Source organism: Vombatus ursinus, unplaced genomic scaffold (assembly GCF_900497805.2).
Source record: "Vombatus ursinus unplaced genomic scaffold, bare-nosed wombat genome assembly UNPS02015098.1, whole genome shotgun sequence".
Taxonomy (NCBI): domain Eukaryota; kingdom Metazoa; phylum Chordata; class Mammalia; order Diprotodontia; family Vombatidae; genus Vombatus; species Vombatus ursinus.
In genome coordinates, this window is record NW_020954876.1 from 303713 (window position 1) to 313974 (window position 10262).

The 10262-nt window shown below is 42.4% G+C and overlaps 1 protein-coding gene across 1 annotated transcript in view; it reads left to right on the top strand.

Annotated features, from left to right (window-relative positions):
* The window catches only part of LOC114031193 (zinc finger protein 345-like), a 57270-nt gene that overhangs the window by 35123 nt on the left and 11885 nt on the right, over positions 1-10262 (top strand). The gene's annotated exons all lie outside the window — the stretch shown is intronic.

The following is a 10262-nucleotide window of genomic DNA, read 5'->3' on the forward strand; positions in this document are numbered from 1 at the left end:
GAGACTTGAGGCAGGAGACCCAGCTAGGAGGAGGCTGTTTGTAAAGTTCATATGAGATCAGCTGCCAACTTGAAGAATTTCCTTTTCTACACAATCTCTTGCCTGCACGCATCCCCTCTGCCCAGTGCCCCAGCCCTCCCCCTAATGCAGGGTCTGGTCACCACATCTGGGCTCTTACCAGAGCCTACTCTTTGGTCTCCCAGCCTCCAGCCTCTTCTCATACTAGTTCATCCTCCTCCCACCTGCCGAACTAATTTTCTTTTTTAAATTCACACTACCTCACTTAAGCACTGGTGTTCTTGCTGTCTGGATGGGATTTTTCTGAGTTCTCCATTTTCTACTTTTTCTTCTCTAATTTTTCCATTTGAAGTCCACATTCAGTTATAAACTGTGCACTTTCTCTTACCTCCTAACACGAAAAGGTGTATCTAGGACACTGAAATCTGATCCCAGCACAAGTACATTTATAGAGGCTTTCCTGAAAATGCTGATAAAGCAAATGCTTTAAGACAGAGGGAAGTGATATTCAGGAAGCATGAACAGCCAGTCTAGCCTCATATTCTGAGACTAGATTTTGTTGTTACTAGGTTAGCTTAAAATGTGCTGGGCTAAAATACCCCAAGAGGGGCAGCTAGGTGGCACAGTGGATAGAGCACTGGCCCTGAAGTCAGGAGGAACTGAGTTCAAATCCAGCCTCAGATCAAACACTTGACACTAGCTGTGTGACCCTGGGCAAGTCACTTAACCCCAATTGCCTAAAAAAACCCAACAACAACAAAAAAAAACTTGGAAAAAATAAAATAAAATAAAATACCCTGAGGTTCTAAGTTGTACTGCTGCTTCTTGACCCAGGCAGAGATACCTAAAGAATTTGATATAATGCTGCAGGGCATGGCCAATTTCCCAGGCAGAAACCTTAAGAGCTTTCACAGAATTATTTAAATAATAAACGATTGAACAGTACAAGGAAGCTGTTAAGACTTTATATAATAATCACAAATCACAATAACAAGTATCTTTACCATATCCAGTATTTATGTAGTGTTAGATTCAATAAGGCCTTCAGATTTATCCTGAAAGGTGAGTAGACATGATCAATCAGGTGATTATCTAACGTAACTCTTAGACTAAGGCTGGTTACAGACCGATTTCTAAAAATCTTTTCCTTTGTGATTTCTAGTTCTTAATTGAAGTCAAATCACTGCACGTTAACCACTCAACATAGATAGATCCTGAAATCTTAAAATACTAACACCCTAACTCAGTCACTGATCTGCTACTGGTTTTTTTTTAACATCTGTCTTTTAACAATTAAATCCATAACCTGAAAGAACTGAAGAATTCACACTTCTAACCATATTTCTTTTTTTTTAATTTAGTATTTTGTTTTTCCCCAGTTACATGTAAAAACGATTTTTAACATTCGTTTTTAAGACTTTGAGTTTCAAATTCCCTTCTCCCTCCTCACCCCCCTCATTGAGAAGGCAAGTAACGTGATGTAGATTATACATGTGTAATCATGCAAAATATTTCCATAATGATCATGCTCTGAAAGAAAGCATAGACAAGAAAACTCCAAGAAAAATAAAGCAGAAGTATGCTTCAATCTGTATTCAGACACCATCAGTTCTTTCTCTGGGGATGGAGAGCATTTTTCATCCTAAGTCCTTCAGAGTTGTCTTGGATTGTTGTATTGCTGAGAACAGCTAAGTCGTTCACAGCTGATCATCTTACAATATTGCTGTTACTTTGTACAAAGTACATTTCACTTTGCATCAGCCCGTGCAAGTCTCTCCTTTTTGTAAGAGCAACCCGCTCATCATTTCTCATAGCACAATAATATTCCAATATAATCACATACCACAACTTGGGGCATCCCCTCAATTTCCAATTCTTTGACACCAGAAAAGAGCTGTTATAAATATTTTTAATGGATAGGTCCTTTTCTTTTCTGTTTCTTTTGGGATACAGATTCAGTGGTGGTATTGCTAGGTCAAAGAGTATGCATGGTTTTATAGCCCTTTGGATATAGTTCCGAATTGTTCTATAGAATGGTTGAATCCATTCTGCCAACAGTGCATTAATGCCCAATTTTTGCCACATCTTCTCCACCATTTGTCATTTTCCTTTTCTGTATTATTAGCCAATCTAATATGGATGAGGTTTTACCTAAGAATTCCTTTAATTTGCATTTCTCCAATCAGTAGTGAGTTAAAGCATTTTTTTCCATATGCCTATAGATAGCTTTGATTACTTCATCTGAAAACTTCATATCCTTTGATTATTTATTGACTAGGGAATGGCTCTTATTTTTATAAACTTGATTCATGTGTTTGAGAAATGAGGCCTTTATCAGAGAAACTTGCTTCAAAAATTTTTTTGGGGGGGGCAGCTAGGTGGCGCAGTGGATAGAGTACCAGCCTTGGAATCAGGAGGACCTGAGTTCAGATCCCACCTCAGACACATAACACTTACTAGCTGTGTGACTCTGGGCAAGTCATTTAACCCCAAATGCCTCACCAAAAAAAAAAAATTTTTTTCACAGTTACTATTGCTAACTGTATTTCCCTCCATCCTATTCCCCCTCATTTATTCTATTCTCTCTCTCCTTTCACCCTGTCATTCTTCAAGTGTTTTGCTTGCCTAACCCCTCCTCCAATCTGCTTCTTTTGTATAACTCCACCCTCCCTTCTCTTATCCCCTTTCCTTCCTACTTTCCTAGACGGTAAGATAGATTTCTGTATCCAATTGAGTGTGTATGCTATTCCCTCTTTGAGTCAGTTCTGATGAGAGTAGGGTTCACTCACTCCCCCTCACCTCCCCCCTCTTCCCCTCCACTGTAAAAGCTTTTCCTTGCCTCTTTTATATGAGATAATTTACCCCATTCTATCCCACACTTCCTCCCAGTACATTCCTCTCTCCCACCTCTATTTTTTTTAGATATCATCCCTTCATAGTCAACTCACACCTGTGCCCTCTGTCTATTTATACTCCTTCTATCTGCCCTAATAATGACAAAGTTCTTATGAGTATCATCTTCTCTTGTAGGGATGTAAACAGTTTAACTTTATTAAGTCCCTTATGATTTCTCTTTCCTGTTTGTTTTTATACTTCTCTTGTTTCTTGTATTTGAAAGTCAAGTTTTCTATTCAGCTCTGGTCTTTTCATCAGGAATGCTTGAAAGTCCTCCAATTCATCGATCCATTTTTTCTCTCTGAAGGATTATACTCAGTTTTGCTGGGTAGGTGATTCTTGGTTGTAATTCTGGCTCCTTTGCCCTCTGAAATGTCATATTCTAAACTTCCTGATCCTTTAAAATAGAAGCTACTAAATCTTGTGTTATCCCTACTGTGGATTCATGGTACTTGAATTGTTTCTTTCTGACTGTTTGCAATATTTTTTCTTTGACTAAGGAACTCTGGAATTTGGCTATAGTATTATTGGGAGTCTTTATTTTGGGATCTTTTTCAGGAGGTGATGGGTGGATTCTTTCAATTTCTATTTTACTCTTTGGTTCTAGAATATCAAGGCAGTTTTCCTTGATAATTTCTTGAAAGATGATGTCTAGGCTTTTTTTTGATCGTGGCTTTCAGGTTGTCTGGCAATTTGTAAATTATCTCTCCTGGATCTATTTTCTAATTCAGTTGTTTTTCCAGTGAGGTATTTCACATTGCCGCCTATTTTTCCATTCTTTTGGTTTTGTTTTATTGTTTCTTGATTTCTCATAAAGCTTCCATTTGCTCCATTCTAATTTTTAAGTAAGTATTTTCTTCATTGAGCTTTTGAACCTCCTTTTGCATTTGGCCAATTCTGCTTTTTAAGGCATTCTTCTGCTCATTGGCTTTTTGTATCTTTTTTTTTATTATTTGGCCTAGTCTGTTTTTTAAGGTGTTATTTTCTTCAGTATTTTTTGGGGTCTCCTTTACCAAGCTATTGACTCATTTTTTCATGAGTTTCTTGCATCACTCTCATTTTTCTTCCCAATTTTTCCTCTACCTCTTTTACTTGATTTTCAAAATCCTTTTTGAGCTCTTCCATAGCCTGAGACTAATTAATATTTTTCTTGGAGGCTTTGGATGTAGGAGCTTTGACTTTGTTATCTTCTTCTGAGTGTGTGTTTTGATCTTCTTTGTCACCATAGTAACTTTCTATGGTCATAATCTTTTTCTATTGTTTGCTCATTTGTTCGTGACTGCCCTGCCCCCTTCTTCCCCTCTTCTCCCACCTTACCTTCCTCTCTTTCCCATCCCTTCTTTTTCCCTCTTTCGCTCCCCTCTCACTTTCCCCCTTCCTTCTTCCCCTTTTTCTCCCTCACTTTCCTCCTCCTGCCCCTCCCCCTCCCTTCTCTCCCTTTCTCTCCCCCCTCACATTCTAAAGGAGAGGGGGAGAGCTGAATTCTCATAAGAGGTGAGATCTGAGGGTACTAAGGTGAGGGAATCAGGGTTGCCACTACAGCAAGGGCAGGTAGAGCTGGAGTGTTTCCACCACAAGCAGGCTGGATGCTGCCACCCCACCACAATCTCCCTGCCTAGGTTGCTACTGCAAATGCCACAGCATCATGTAGACAGTGGGCTGATTAGGGAAGAAAAGCTGCTGTGTCAATAATACAGAGCCTGTGTGAATCCTCACTCCTCCTGCCTCTCACTTCTTTCCTTGAAGAAGTGTGCTCCCCCCCCCCAGTTTTTGTTCTTGAAGGTTTGTTTTCTATTTTACTATGTTTTCTTTTTTAAACAACCAGTTTCTTCTAAGAGTCTGTGACTATTCATTATAATATTGATTTGTATGTGTCCTTGGGGCACATTCTGCTGAAAGATGGAGGCAAATGGGTAGTGAGGTGACCGAAGGGAGAGACTGATAGACTTATGAAAACCTGGGAGGTCGTCCCTGGCCAAATCTGGGGCTGAGCTGGACTTCCTCTAAAGCAGGGAAAGATTAAGTGGACCTAGATCAATAATCAGACCTGGGCACATTGAGTCTTAGCAGCCTATGGGGAAACGAAGCAGGAGCTTATATTATTTCCCTTTCAAGTGGTTGCTTTAGGTACCTCTGATTTCTCTCTGATCCTCCCATGGCAGGTCTGAAAGGGAATCCAGCTCCTGAGGGAGTGAGGACTCCAGAAAGCCACACCTGAAGGAGAGTTGGCACAGGTGGCTGCCACTCACAAGGGCTAGCTAGTTCTCTCACTCACCGGCCCCGCCTCTTCCATCGTACACTGTGAGGAGAAGGCAAACTCATTATTAGAAACTGCTAGGTGGTTTTGCTGTTATTGCAAAATATTGATCTTGGATGTAAAGATGTGCATTTCTAGGCTTAAAAATTGTACTCCAGGGGATTAAGGAAAGAGGTGACCCTGAAGCATGCCCAAAGAAGGTCCCAATATGGTTAAATCAATAGATAAAGAAAAAACTTTTGACAAGATGCGACACCCATTCCTATTAAAAACACCAGAAGACATAGTTATTTCAAAGGTTGATTAACAAATATACAAACATACTCGACAATCTGCGGGAGGTGTAATTATCCCCCACCACTGCAGTCTCTGGAGAGAAGGGGATTAGTCTCAGAGATTACTTCAGAATTCACTGCCTAAAGAGCACAGTCCCAAGTCCCAAGGCTGTCGCTTTGGCTGCAGTCCCAGGCACCCTGGTTTCTGAGGGCTTCCTTGCTAGGATGTCTGGCTATACCATCCTGCCTGGAACCTTGGCTCCAACTTTCCGGATGTCCAGTGGAGATTACCACCTGCACCTTAAACCGAGAAGGACAAATGAAACAACAGAAACACCGGCACTCCAAGCTCACTTCTAAAAGCCATGGGATAAAAGGGGAGAAGAGGGGAGAGTATCTGCCCTTTCCAGTCCAGTTCATGGCGCCTGCCGTGTGGATGACTGGGGTGTCATCTCCACCCTCTGGATGCATTAGGGAAAAGACTGACTGTCTCAGTCTGGCAATTTTTAAAGACACAGCACATTCTGGCTCCCTCGTCAATCAAAGGAGGCTATTTCCGCTCATGTGGTAGGAGAACGCAGGGTGCAGAGCGTGCGCCATGCTACTTACACAGGCGTGTGGTTTGAAGGGTGGCTCCTCCTCATCTTGAGGAACTGTATCCTAAGGCCCGCTCACTGTGATGAGCCACATTCCTAAGGGAGCTTCATCCTCATCTGTTCTAAGGGGACCCTGAGGATTTGAGGTATCTTTCTCAATGTCATCAGCTTAAGCCCTCTTTCCGCCGTGTCCTCTCCAATATCAATCACCGTTTACTTTATCACTTGTCTCTCCAGAGACTAGCACTCCTATGTCACTCAATCAGTTTTCTTTTACAAAAGGACATTTACTGAGAAGACACCGCAAGAAGAGAAACAGAAACAGAAACATTTCCCCATGAATCCCTGCCACAGGCTCCCGTCTATCGCCTCCGCCCCGGGAAGAAAGAGCTCACACTCAGAGCAGTCACTGCGAAGCCGTCACCCCACCATGTTCACTTCCAGGCGTGGCAGAGCAGCTTGCCGAGATGGCCTTCTGCTTGACTTTTATCAGATCCAGTTCTTGGACGTGTCAGGACCCAACCTTTGAAAGCTCCCAACATCGTAGACCTTTCCTGTGCCCCTTCCTTTACAAGCTGGAAAGCACAGAGAGGTCACGAAGAGAGGCCTGCATTCACGGTCCACATGTCGGCCTGGGGAAGGAGACAGGCAGCTGGCAACAAAGGGTCTCTATGGCCACCACCTTCCTTAGCAACAACAGGGCTCTGAGCGCTTGACTTTCTTCATGGCGCCTTCATGGTGCCTTCCAGTGAGAGAGGACCTCAGCTCCGTCTCTCGCCAGAAGAGGTGCGCCCTAGCCCTTCCTCCCTGCTCACCACCAGAGAAGGCAAAGGGGCCAAGACCATCTGGTCGGTGCGTTTGGCAGCATTCTTAACTCCAGCTCGGTAGCCATTGGACAACATGACATGGTAAGGAGACTGAAGGAGATGGGTAGCCGGGTGGTGCTGCAGTGGATAAAGTCCCAGGCCTGGAGTCAGGAAGACTTTGAACTCTTCTTGAGTTCAAATCTGGCCTCAGACACTTAGAGCTGTGGGACCCTGAGCAAGTCACTTAATTCCTTTTGTCTCAGTTCCCTATCTGTGAAATGAGGTGGCCAAGGAAACAGCAAACCATTCCAGTCATTCTCATGAAAACCCGAACGGGGTCATGCAGAATTGGGAACTGAAAAAATTGAACAACAAAGGAGACTGAACAAAGTCTGTGCATACTCTGGGTTGTGCGTCCATAATCAGGGATTCCATTATGGGGAAGGGGGTAACATCCCATCATGTGACATCTCTCCTTTCTGGAAGCAAGCTTGCCAACCTCCTCCACACAAGCTGGCAATAGACAGTTTGTTACATGTGCTCTGAGGATGAAGTTCCCATTACCCAGGCCTCTGTTAAAGCACAAGGGTCTTGCAATTTGAAAAACTAGTTTTCTTAGTATTCATATCCTTTGTAGAGATTGCAAAAGAATTGCCTGATTGGCTGAAGCTAACTTATTTTCTGCTGCCAATGGGCCTTAGCAAATTGAGTCCAGCATTTAGAAAAGAGTGTGTGTGTGTGTGTGTGTGTGTGTGTGTGTGTGTGTGTGTGTGCATGCGTGAGAGGGAGGGAGGGAAGGGAAGAGAGAGAGACAGAGAGAGACAGAGACAGAGATAGAAAGACTGGACCATGGTAGGTAAATAAGAATTGTTTGTTCATTGATTGACAAATTGAATTGTGACATTTCTTTTCCTTACTCCCTGTGGCATGTGGGGCTAGGGGGAGAAGTACAAGCCCCTGGGAGTTAGGGGATGTTGTTGGACAGCAGGCTGCTACAGAGGCAGCTGGAGGATAAAGCCCCCTAGAAAGCTAGAAAAGTAGAAACCAGGAAAAGCTGCCCACTCTCATTGCCTCCTCTACCTCTTCTTGTACTCATTCTTTAACCCTTTGCAACCCTGCTTCCAACCTCATCACTCAGTTGAACCTGCTCTCTCCCAAGTACCCAGTTGTCTCTTATACTCCCATCTGTGGAGGCTTCTCCCCTTGAAATCCTAGCAATAGTACAGCCCAGGAATTTCCCCCTCTATTTCTACAAAAATCCTACTTTTCTTCTTCCAGCCTCTTCCCTGCCACCAGCACCCAATCCATAGAGAAAGTAAGAAAAACAAAACCCATTACAAACATGTATGGCAGAGGTTCCCAAAGCGGGCTCTGGGGGGGGGTGTAGTAGCCTCAGGTGCAATTGGGGGGCATTGAATAAAAATAAGGGGGCAGTGGAAGCATAAGGAAAGAAGAGAAGAAAATTTTGAAGAACCATTCATACATTTTTCATCTATCGTGTAACAGAATTAAAGTTGTAGTGATTACATTATTTTCCAAATAAACACACAAAACACAAGTTATAACTGATCAGCGGTGAAGTCCACCAGCAGGTCCTAACAAGCAAATTTTGGCCGCAAGAGTGTTGCCCGTTGTCGGGAAGTCCAGCCTGCATCAGCAGGAATATGTACGTGTAATGACTGTTTACAGTAAGATACTATAAATGGTTACATGACATAATGTGTCATTAAAATGTCAATACAGGAAAAAAACCACAAATTTATAATTATTAAATTTAAGATGCATCATTTAAAAAAACATTTTATATTTTTTTCAGATGATGCGAATAAAAAAACATTAAAGGGTTAAAGAAAGGTTTCTGGAGTGGGGAAGTGCTACATAATTTTTTTTTTGAAAGGGGGGAGGTAGGCCAAATAAGTTTGGGAACCTCTGATGTACAGCCAAACAAAACAAATTCCCACACTGGTCATTTCCACCCCCCCACCCCAGCCCCCACCCTCTGCCAATATCTCACTTGCACGTTGAACACATCACCTCTGTGTCAGCAGATGGGCAGCATGTTTCATCATCAGTCCCCTGGATTTCTGGCTCGTTATTTTATTCATAAGAGCAATGAAGTCTTTTCAAGTTTTTCTTTACAAAAGCATTCTTTTGGTTCAATTGCATCAGTTTATAATAGGTTTCCCAGGTTTCTCTGGACCATATTTTTTATCATTCCTTAGAGCACAAGTCTTCCATTGCAATGCATTCATACTCCATAATTGGTACTGTTCTCTACTTGAGAAGCACCCCCTAAATTTTCATCCCCCAAAATAACTTTTATAATTTTTTTAAAGACAATTGGGGTTAAGTGACTTGCCCAGGGTCACACAGCTAGTAAATGTCAAGTGTTTGGTCTGAGGTTGGATTTGAACTCAGATCCTCCTGACTTCAGGGCCAGTGCTCTATCCGCTGCACCACATAGCTGCCCTAGTGTTTTTTTTTTCTTACAGCTATTGATAACTTGGATTGCATCCTCTGTAAACAACCTATTCATATCCTTGGACCACTTATCAGAGAAATGACACATCAAATTTGAATCAGTTCCTTATGTATCATAGAAATGAAACAACCTTCAGGTAAGCTGGTTACGAGGCTTTTTCCCAATGAATTGTTTCCTTCCTAATTTTGGTTGCATTGATTTTCTTTGTGCAGAAACTTTTTCATTTCATGTAGGGAAAGTAGACAGCTCAGTGTGTGCAACAGTGGGTCTACAGTCAGGAAGATCTAAGTTCGGATGGCCTCAGACACTTCCTTCTTGTGTGACACTGACAAGTAACTTAGGCTCTGTTTCTTCATCTGTAAAATGGGGGTAATAATAGCACTTACCTCTGAGGGTTCTTGTCAGGATCAAAATGAGATAATAATCCTAAAGTGCTAGCACACTGCCTGGCACATAGTATCTGCTAAATAAATTGAGCCATTATTATTTAAGTAATCAGAATTAGCCTCTTACCTTTTGTGAGCTTCTCTGTCTTTTCTTTGCTCATGACCTGTTCCTCATCCATAGATCTAAAAGGTGGTTTCTTCCTTGACCATCTAATGTCTTGGTATTACCCTTTATGTCTAAGTCATTTCCACATTTGGAGTTTGCCTTAGTATATGGGATGAGATGTTTGTAAGGTCCAGAATTTCCCTGGCTGGGGAACCCTGTACTGCCCCCATAACCACGGGGCATTCTTCTGGTAACAAAGGAAGAAGCCGTGGAACTCTAGACTGATTAGAATTAGTAGTTTAATCAGTCATTATGAATACTTACAAAAAGGGCAATCTTGGGTTTGGGGTGGCAGCCACACAGTTCAGTGGATCCCCACAAAAACCCCCCAAATTTCCATGGTAATGAGAGAAAACAGACAAGGACTGGAGGAGCTAGACA